Here is an 8,649-nt window from a genome sequence, read left to right on the forward strand (position 1 = left end):
AGGAGAAGAACGCAGAGCCGTTTCCAAAACACCTCCTTCGAAATTGATTGGACGTGGGGAGGGACCAGCAGAGGGACGTGGGGAAGTTTGGGGGGGTTTGGCACACCTATTTCAAGTTCTGGCTCGGCACTCCTGTACTTCACTCGGCTTCCAGCCAACCCTACTTCTCTCCACCCCATGGGTGTTGAGCACCGTTCTTGCTTAGAGGCTCCAGCTGAGGCAGGGCTGACCCTCAGCACGTGGGCCGCCTTCAAGCCTGCCCGGGGAGGAGAGGCAGGTTCTTCCCTGGGGTGGGGGTGGGGATGTAGGCTGGGACCCTCTGCTCCGTTTGGGATCCCCTGAGCTCCCCACCCCCACCCCAGGGATGGGCTTCCTACAAGGCCCCCTTGAGAGGTTCTCCCGTTGTACCCAGCCAGCCCCGGCCCAGGTTTGCCAGTTATGGGGGAAACTTCCTGACAGTGAGAACAATTAACCAGTGGAACTACCTGCCTCCAGAAGCGGTGAATGCTCCAACCCTGGAAGTTTTTAAGAAGAGACTGGACAGCCATTTGTCCGAAATGGTGTAGGGTTTCCTGCCTGAGCAGGGGGTTGGACTCGATGACCTCCAAGGTCCCTTCCAACTTTATTATCATCATCATCATCTTGCAGGCCCCGTGTACATCCTGATACTTTGACCTGCCCAGGCACAGGGAGCAGCTCAGGATGCTGGCTCCAGCCATTGGGCGAGGGGAGCAGCTGGCACCAGGATGCCCGCAGGAAGATGCCCTTTCAGCCGAGACCAACCGGCTGCCTCTCTCCGCTCCGGGTAAGACCCAGGTAGATGCATGAGCTCAGCTGACCCAGGAGAGCGACTTTAAAACAATGTCCTGTTGCAAAGCGTAACTCTTGAAATGTCTAATTAGGTATTACAACTTTTCAAGTCACACTGGTGTATTTTTACACAAGGTGCAACAATTCAAGGACACCTGTAGAAACACAAGCCTGAAATGGAGCCGGGTTGCAAATGCTGCCTGTGGGAGTCTCATTCCAACACCTCACCCTCGAGCAGAGCCCCCCAGCACCACACAGAACAGCCCCCCCTTCCCCCCCATGCCAAAGGGGGCTAGAGGGGCCCTCGGTCACTGGATCACGAAAGCTTCTCACATGCACCGAAAGGGCCACAAATGCGAGCTTCAGCTAAACTCCAGTTGAGAACACCGAAGACCCCCCACTCCCTTAAAAGGACCCCTTGTTTTGAAACCCCCATCATCCCAAAATCCAGACCCAAACCACACCCCATCGCAAGGGGGGGGAGGGAGGACTTGGTGAGGCCTCTGGATTTACAAGCCTTCCCCCACATCAACCCCCATGTCAGTTTCCACTGCAATCTGGAAGTAAACAGAGGAGTGAAGGGGGGTGGTGGTTGCTGACCGCAAGACTTCCGATAGCCAGCGGTAGCAAAGCACCCTCTCCACTGGGCAAGGGCAGGCCGGCTCAGGCAGGGCTGCTCGGCTACAGCGGTCACTCAGCAAGGAGAACCGGTGAGAAGCTCTCCTCCACCCTTTGGGGCAGCCCTGGGCCTCGGCCACCGAGGGACCGGGCCATCCCAAAATTCCCCAGGCCATGAGAAACAGGGACTGGGCCAGCCAAACGGTGCTGGGGGGGGGGGCTCAGCAGCAGCCCACCCAGGGCCAGCAGCCCAGGAGGGAGACTCCCCAGAGCCCAACAGCCAGGATTCTCCTTAAGGTGCCACCACATGCCCAGTCCTCCTGCTGGACCTGCCCCCCCCTCCTTCCAGGGTCTCCAGCTTTCCCACCCCGGGACAGACCCCATCCCTCCCCAGCAGGGGCTTGAAGGCAGGGCTGACTGGAAACCCAACTAAGACCACCTCCCCATCCCCAGCATGGGGCAGGCGTCCCCTCTAGGCACACTCACCCGCTGCCAAGACAGGAAGGCGGAAGCAGCTGCTTGGCCCTCGTCTCTTTGGACTTTGCCCCTTCCGGGAGCCGTGAGGAGGCAGGGGCAGGCCACGGCAGGAGGAACGGCCTCCCTCAAACCCCCCCCCCTCCAGACTGGACATAAAGGTGCAGAAGCCCCTTACCCAGCACCCAGGCAGCACCAGGACCACCTGCTCTCCAGCCTTGCAGGGATGCTCCGGCCAAACCGGAGCCACAGTGCCCGGTCCAAGGAGGAGTCCGGCTCCACCGCAATGGCCGGACTCTCAGCCGTGGCAGCAGCCCTTCCCTGAGGCCCCACAAAGAGGCCGGTGTCTGCTTAGCCCCAGGCAAGCACAAGGCCTTCCCAGACGGGCCATCGGAGCCCACCAGCCCCAGTCTTGGTCTCAACCAGCCGGGTGGGCAGGCAGGTGGGTGGCCCAACCCAGACACTGGGCCAGTGGAGAAAGGGCAGCCCTGCCCGCCATCAAACACACACACCCCAGCCAGAAAGGCGTTAGCACAGGGGCTTTCACCCGAAGTCTTGTTTCAATGGTGGGAAAATCCACCTGGTGGTGCCCACTTCCTTTCTCTTAGCCCCGTCACCCCTTGCGTAGGTTGTAGATAGTTAGTGATGTTCACCTGCAGGTAAGGCTGATGCTTCCCTGGCACCTGAAAGCCACCCTCCCTAGACGGGCATCTCTGAGTCCATGGAGGCCCCACTCGCGGTCTTGGCAGGCACCTTCCCACCGCCCCCCCCTTAAATGAGGCCTTCCACCTGCCTCCCCCCACACGAAGCGATTCACGCGTTCCTGCAGGTCAGGAAGTCCTCTGTCGGGGCCAGCTGTCCTGGGGTTGATCGCAGGGACAAGGCTGCTGCCAGCAGGTGCTGCCCTGCAGGGCCCACTGACTGACTGGCAGACCCATCTGGAGGCTGCAGCAACACACACACAAACACACACACACACACAAGACGGCATCACACAGGCTCTTTTATTTTAGGGAGGGGCAGCAGAGGCTCCCTCAGCCCAGATGTGCAAGGCCAGGAGGAGGGGGGCAGAGAGAGTGCCAGGGCAGACAAGCTCTCCTCCAGGGAGGCAGCAGACTCCCCCCCCCAGCCAAATGGCTTCTGCTCCCCTCCCCCAGGAAAACCAATCCAGCAGAAAGCAACCAGGCCGGCTGCCCCATGTCCCTCCCCCCAGGATAACCAGCCAGCAGCTGAGCACCCCCCCCCCCTCCTGCTGCATATGTGGGACAGTTCCTGCCTCTTCGGCCAGAGGCAGCTCCTCTCCCAAAATTGCTGGGTTCCCCTTGGGGCAAGTCACCTCAGGTTCCCTCGACGTAGAAGCTGTCATTCAGCAGGGGGGCTGGTGTGCCCCTCCAGCAACTGCTGCCCTCCCTCTGAGCAGGATGCCCCCTTGGCAGAAGCTGCCAATCGGGATGCTCAGAGGATCCCCATCTGTGTGTGGGTTGCAGGAGCAGCCCAGCCCCCACCCTGGTAAGCCCACCCCTCACTGCAGCATGGAGGCTCCCAACTGGTCCCAGGCAGAGGGGAGCCCCACCTCCCCACATTTAGAGGGAAAGGGACAGCCTAGAGGCCGTCTGCCCCACACCTCCCCCCTGGCAAACCAGCAGCCCCACAAGCGGTGCCAAACTCATTGGTGTCCCTGGGAACGAAGCAGCTCCTGCCCCACAGCCCAGGGTGAAGTTGGGGCTGAGGCAACCCAGAGCCTGCAGCCATTCCTGCCTGGGGGGGCAGAGGAGCCCCCCCAAGAACCTTGTCCTTACCCAGAAATAGACTTTGTGGGGAGGTCAGCAGAGGGGAAGGGCTGCCAAGGCCCCACTTGGAGGGCAAAGTGACCCACCAGTCGCCTGGTGATACAAGAAAGAGGAACCCCTCAAGTTGTGGGGGGGCTCAGGAGGGGTAAGGAGAGAAGCCCAGTCACAGAGCAAGTCCTTCACAGGATTCTGCACGTGGGGGCTTCTGGCACACACCCCCCACGTGCTGCTCTCCTCTCAGACAGGGGCCTCCAGGGCAGGCAGGCAGCCACAGGTCCCGGGAGGGCTTTGGGGGAGGGAGGCCCTGCCTGCCCCCTCCACCCGGTGTGGAGGGCCCCACAAGGAGGGCAGGGAGAACGACCTCCAGCCACCCAGACTCCCTTGGGGGGCACAGCAGTGCCTGGCCTGGAACCACCCACCGGCTCAGCCAAGGAGGAGACGGAGGAGACGCATTTTCACAGCCTCTGGGCTAAATTTAGCTGTTTTTGCCAGGCGCTGCCTGGAGGGGCCGACCGACCTTGGAAGCAGCAACAGCCGGAGGGGGGGGGGAAACAGAGGCAGGGGCAGGGCTGGGGGGGGNCGAAGACCCCCCACTCCCTTAAAAGGACCCCTTGTTTTGAAACCCCCATCATCCCAAAATCCAGACCCAAACCACACCCCATCGCAAGGGGGGGGAGGGAGGACTTGGTGAGGCCTCTGGATTTACAAGCCTTCCCCCACATCAACCCCCATGTCAGTTTCCACTGCAATCTGGAAGTAAACAGAGGAGTGAAGGGGGGGGGGTTGCTGACCGCAAGACTTCCGATAGCCAGCGGTAGCAAAGCACCCTCTCCACTGGGCAAGGGCAGGCCGGCTCAGGCAGGGCTGCTCGGCTACAGCGGTCACTCAGCAAGGAGAACCGGTGAGAAGCTCTCCTCCACCCTTTGGGGCAGCCCTGGGCCTCGGCCACCGAGGGACCGGGCCATCCCAAAATTCCCCAGGCCATGAGAAACAGGGGCTGGGCCAGCCAAACGGTGCTGAGGGGGGGGGTCAGCAGCAGCCCACCCAGGGCCAGCAGCCCAGGAGGGAGACTCCCCAGAGCCCAACAGCCAGGATTCTCCTTAAGGTGCCACCACATGCCCAGTCCTCCTGCTGGACCTGCCCCCCCCTCCTTCCAGGGTCTCCAGCTTTCCCACCCCGGGACAGACCCCATCCCTCCCCAGCAGGGGCTTGAAGGCAGGGCTGACTGGAAACCCAACTAAGACCACCTCCCCATCCCCAGCATGGGGCAGGCGTCCCCTCTAGGCACACTCACCCGCTGCCAAGACAGGAAGGCGGAAGCAGCTGCTTGGCCCTCGTCTCTTTGGACTTTGCCCCTTCCGGGAGCCGCGAGGAGGCAGGGGCAGGCCAAGGCAGGAGGAACGGCCTCCCTCAACCCCCCCCCACTCCAGACTGGACATAAAAGGTGCAGAAGCCCCTTACCCAGCACCCAGGCAGCACCGGGACCTCCTGCTCTCCAGCCTTGCAGGGATGCTCCGGCCAAACCGGAGCCACAGTGCCCGGTCCAAGGAGGAGTCCGGCTCCACCACAACGGCCGGACTCTCAGCCGTGGCAGCAGCCCTTCCCTGAGGCCCCACAAAGAGGCCGGTGTCTGCTTAGCCCCAGGCAAGCACAAGGCCTTCCCAGACGGGCCATCGGAGCCCACCAGCCCCAGTCTTGGTCTCAACCAGCCGGGTGGGCAGGCAGGTGGGTGGCCCAACCCAGACACTGGGCCAGTGGAGAAAGGGCAGCCCTGCCCGCCATCAAACATCCCCCCCCAGCCAGATAGGCGTCAGCACAGGGGCTTTCACCCGAAGTCTTGTTTCAATGGTGGGAAAATCCACCTGGTGGTGCCCACTTCCTTTCTCTTAGCCCCGTCACCCCTTGCGTAGGTTGTGGATAGTTAGTGATGTTCACCTGCAGGTAAGGCTGATGCTTCCCTGGCACCTGAGAGCCGCCCTCCCTAGACGGGCATCTCTGAGCCCACGGAGGCCCCACTCGCGGCCTTGGCAGGCACCTTCCCACCGCCCCCCCCTTAAATGAGGCCTTCCACCTGCCTCCCCCCACACGAAGCGATTCACACGTTCCTGCGGGTCAGGAAGTCCTCTGTCGGGGCCAGCTGTCCTGGGGCTGATCCCAGGGAAAAAGGCTGCTGCCAGCAGGTGCTGCCCTGCAGGGCCCACTGACTGACCGGCAGACCCATCTGGAGGCTGCAGCAACACACACACAAACACACACACACACACAAGACGGCATCACACGGGCTCTTTTATTTTAGGGAGGGGCAGCAGAGGCTCCCTCAGCCCAGATGTGCAAGGCCAGGAGGAGGGGGGGCAGAGAGAGTGCCAGGGCAGACAAGCTCTCCTCCAGGCAGGCAGCAGACTCCCCCCCCCCAGCCAAATGGCTTCTGCTCCCCTCCCCCAGGAAAACCGATCCAGCAGAAAGCAACCAGGCCGGCTGCCCCATGTCCCTCCCCCCAGGATAGCCAGCCAGCAGCTGAGCACCCCCCCCTCCCGCTGCATATGTGGGACAGTTCCTGCCTCTTTGGCCAGAGGCAGCTCCTCTCCCAAAATTGCTGGGTTCCCCTTGGGGCAAGTCACCTCAGGTTCCCTCGACGTAGAAGCTGAGGATTGTGGGGCAGGAAGAGGGGTTCTACAAGGCCCCCTCCCCTGTCATTCAGCAGGGGGGCTGGTGTGCCCCTCCAGCAACTGCTGCCCTCCCTCTGAGCAGGATGCCCCCTTGGCAGAAGCTGCCAATCGGGATGCTCAGAGGACCCCCATCTGTGTGTGGGTTGCAGGAGCAGCCCAGCCCCCACCCTGGTAAGCCCACCCCTCACTGCAGCATGGAGGCTCCCAACTGGTCACAGGCAGAGGGGAGCCCCACCTCCCCACATTTAGAGGGAAAGGGACAGCCTAGAGGCCGCCTGCCCCACACCTCCCCCCTGGCAAACTAGCAGCCCCACAAGCAGTGCCAAACTCACTGGTGTCCCTGGGAACGAAGCAGCTCCTGCCCCACAGCCCAGGGTGAAGTTGGGGCTGAGGCAACTCAGAGCCTGCAGCCATTCCTGCTGGGGGGGGCAGAGGAGCCCCCCCAAGAACCTTGTCCTTACCCAGAAATAGACTTTGTGGGGAGGTCAGCAGAGGGGAAGGGCTGCCAAGGCCCCACTTGGAGGGCAAAGTGACCCACCAGTCGCCTGGTGATACAAGAAAGAGGAACCCCTCAAGTTGTGGGGGGGCAGGAGGGGTAAGGAGAGAAGCCCAGTCACAGAGCAAGTCCTTCACAGGATTCTGCACGTGGGGGCTTCTGGCACCCCCCCCCCCCACACATGCTGCTCTCCTCTCAGACAGGGGCCTCCAGGGCGGGCAGGCAGCCACAGGTCCCGGGAGGGCTTTGGGGGAGGGAGGGAGGCCCTGCCTGCCCCCTCCACCCGGTGTGGAGGGCCCCACAAGGAGGGCAGGGAGAACGACCTCCAGCCACCCAGACTCCCTTGGGGGGCACAGCAGCGCCTGGCCTGGCCTGGAACCACCCACCGGCTCAGCCAAGGAGGAGACGGAGGAGACGCATTTTCACAGCCTCTGGGCTAAATTTAGCTGTTTTTGCCAGGCGCTGCCTGGAGGGGCCGACCGACCTTGGAAGCAGCAACAGCCGGAGGGGGGGGGGAAACAGAGGCAGGGGCAGGGCTGGGGGGGGAGGAGCTGGCAATCCCCCCAGAAAAGGGGGGAACAGAGCGCTGCTCCAAAGCAAGCCTTCAATCCAGGGATGGTGGCCTACACTTTGGGGGGGGGTTTCACCATGACCTCAGCCCCTCCCCCCTCCATGCTGCTTCCCCAGAGCAGCCCCCCTCCTGTTTCTGAGCCTCTGATTTGGAGAAGACCCCCCCCCACACCCCACCTGGCTACTCTTTGGCCTCCAGGAGCAGACCCGGGGCTTTCCCCAGCCCCTCCCGGTCCCCCCAAAAGAGGACAAGGCATAGCTCCCCTGAGCATCTTCTCTGCCCCTCCTCCCTGAGCACAGCCACCCCTGGGGGGAGGTGGAGGAGTCCCCCCCCTCACCCGAGAGGCCAGCCGGGGCAGGTCCAGGCAGGGTGGCCACAGCAACCCCAGCGCTGGCTGGACCTTCCTCCCCCCCCTTGCAGAAGCAGGGCAGCCCCCCAGAGGCCTCCCCGGGCGGAAAGCTCCCTCTGCGGCAAGGCGGACCGGACCGGCTACCCGCCCAGACGGTGCCCGCCCGACTGCGGAGGGCGCTGCGGCCCAAGGGGCGCACCCAAGAGGCGCCCTACCCGGCCGCAGCTGTTGCCTGGCAGCGGGCGCCGGATTGCAGCCTGAGGCGCGCAGCCGCCGCGCGACCGGAGCCGGCAGCCCCGCGGGACTCCCCTCGGCCGAGAGGGCCGCCCCCCCCCGGTGCCCGGTGCCCGGTGCCCGAGACGGTCCGCAGCAGCCGGAGCGAAAGCCGCGGAGACTCCTGGGGACGGGAGACCCTCAGCCAGGAGGGCCCATTACGGAAGCCCCCCCCCCTGCAAAGCCTAGCCGGGATGCGCAGAGGCGGCCTTCCCCGGGACTCCCTCGCCCCCCCCCGCGGGGACCCTCGTCGCCCCCGCAGCCCCCGCCGCCCTTGCAGCTCCGGCCCCCAAGGCGGACGCCCCCGCACCGCCCGCCGCAGCCGCCAATCAGCCCCCCCCCGCTCCGGCGCAGGCAGCACCAGGGTCCCGGGCGGCCCGACGCGGCTTCCCTCGGCGGGGAGCAGGCCTCGGGCGAACCCCGAAAGGACCGGGCGGCCCCTTTGCGGCAGGACGGACGGAGAGGCGCTGCCATCGCCGCGGCCAGCCGGGACCCCCAGGGGAGCAGATCCTGCCGCCGCCCGCGGGCGCCCGGTTGCACCCGACGGGCCCCTCCAGCCTGGCGCAACGGGAGGGGCGAAGCAGGGCCAGCCCCGGTTTGCA

The sequence above is a fragment of the Protobothrops mucrosquamatus genome, unplaced genomic scaffold, assembly GCF_001527695.2.
Source record: "Protobothrops mucrosquamatus isolate PMUCROS unplaced genomic scaffold, P.Mucros_1.0 scaffold570, whole genome shotgun sequence".
Lineage (NCBI taxonomy): Eukaryota > Metazoa > Chordata > Lepidosauria > Squamata > Viperidae > Protobothrops > Protobothrops mucrosquamatus.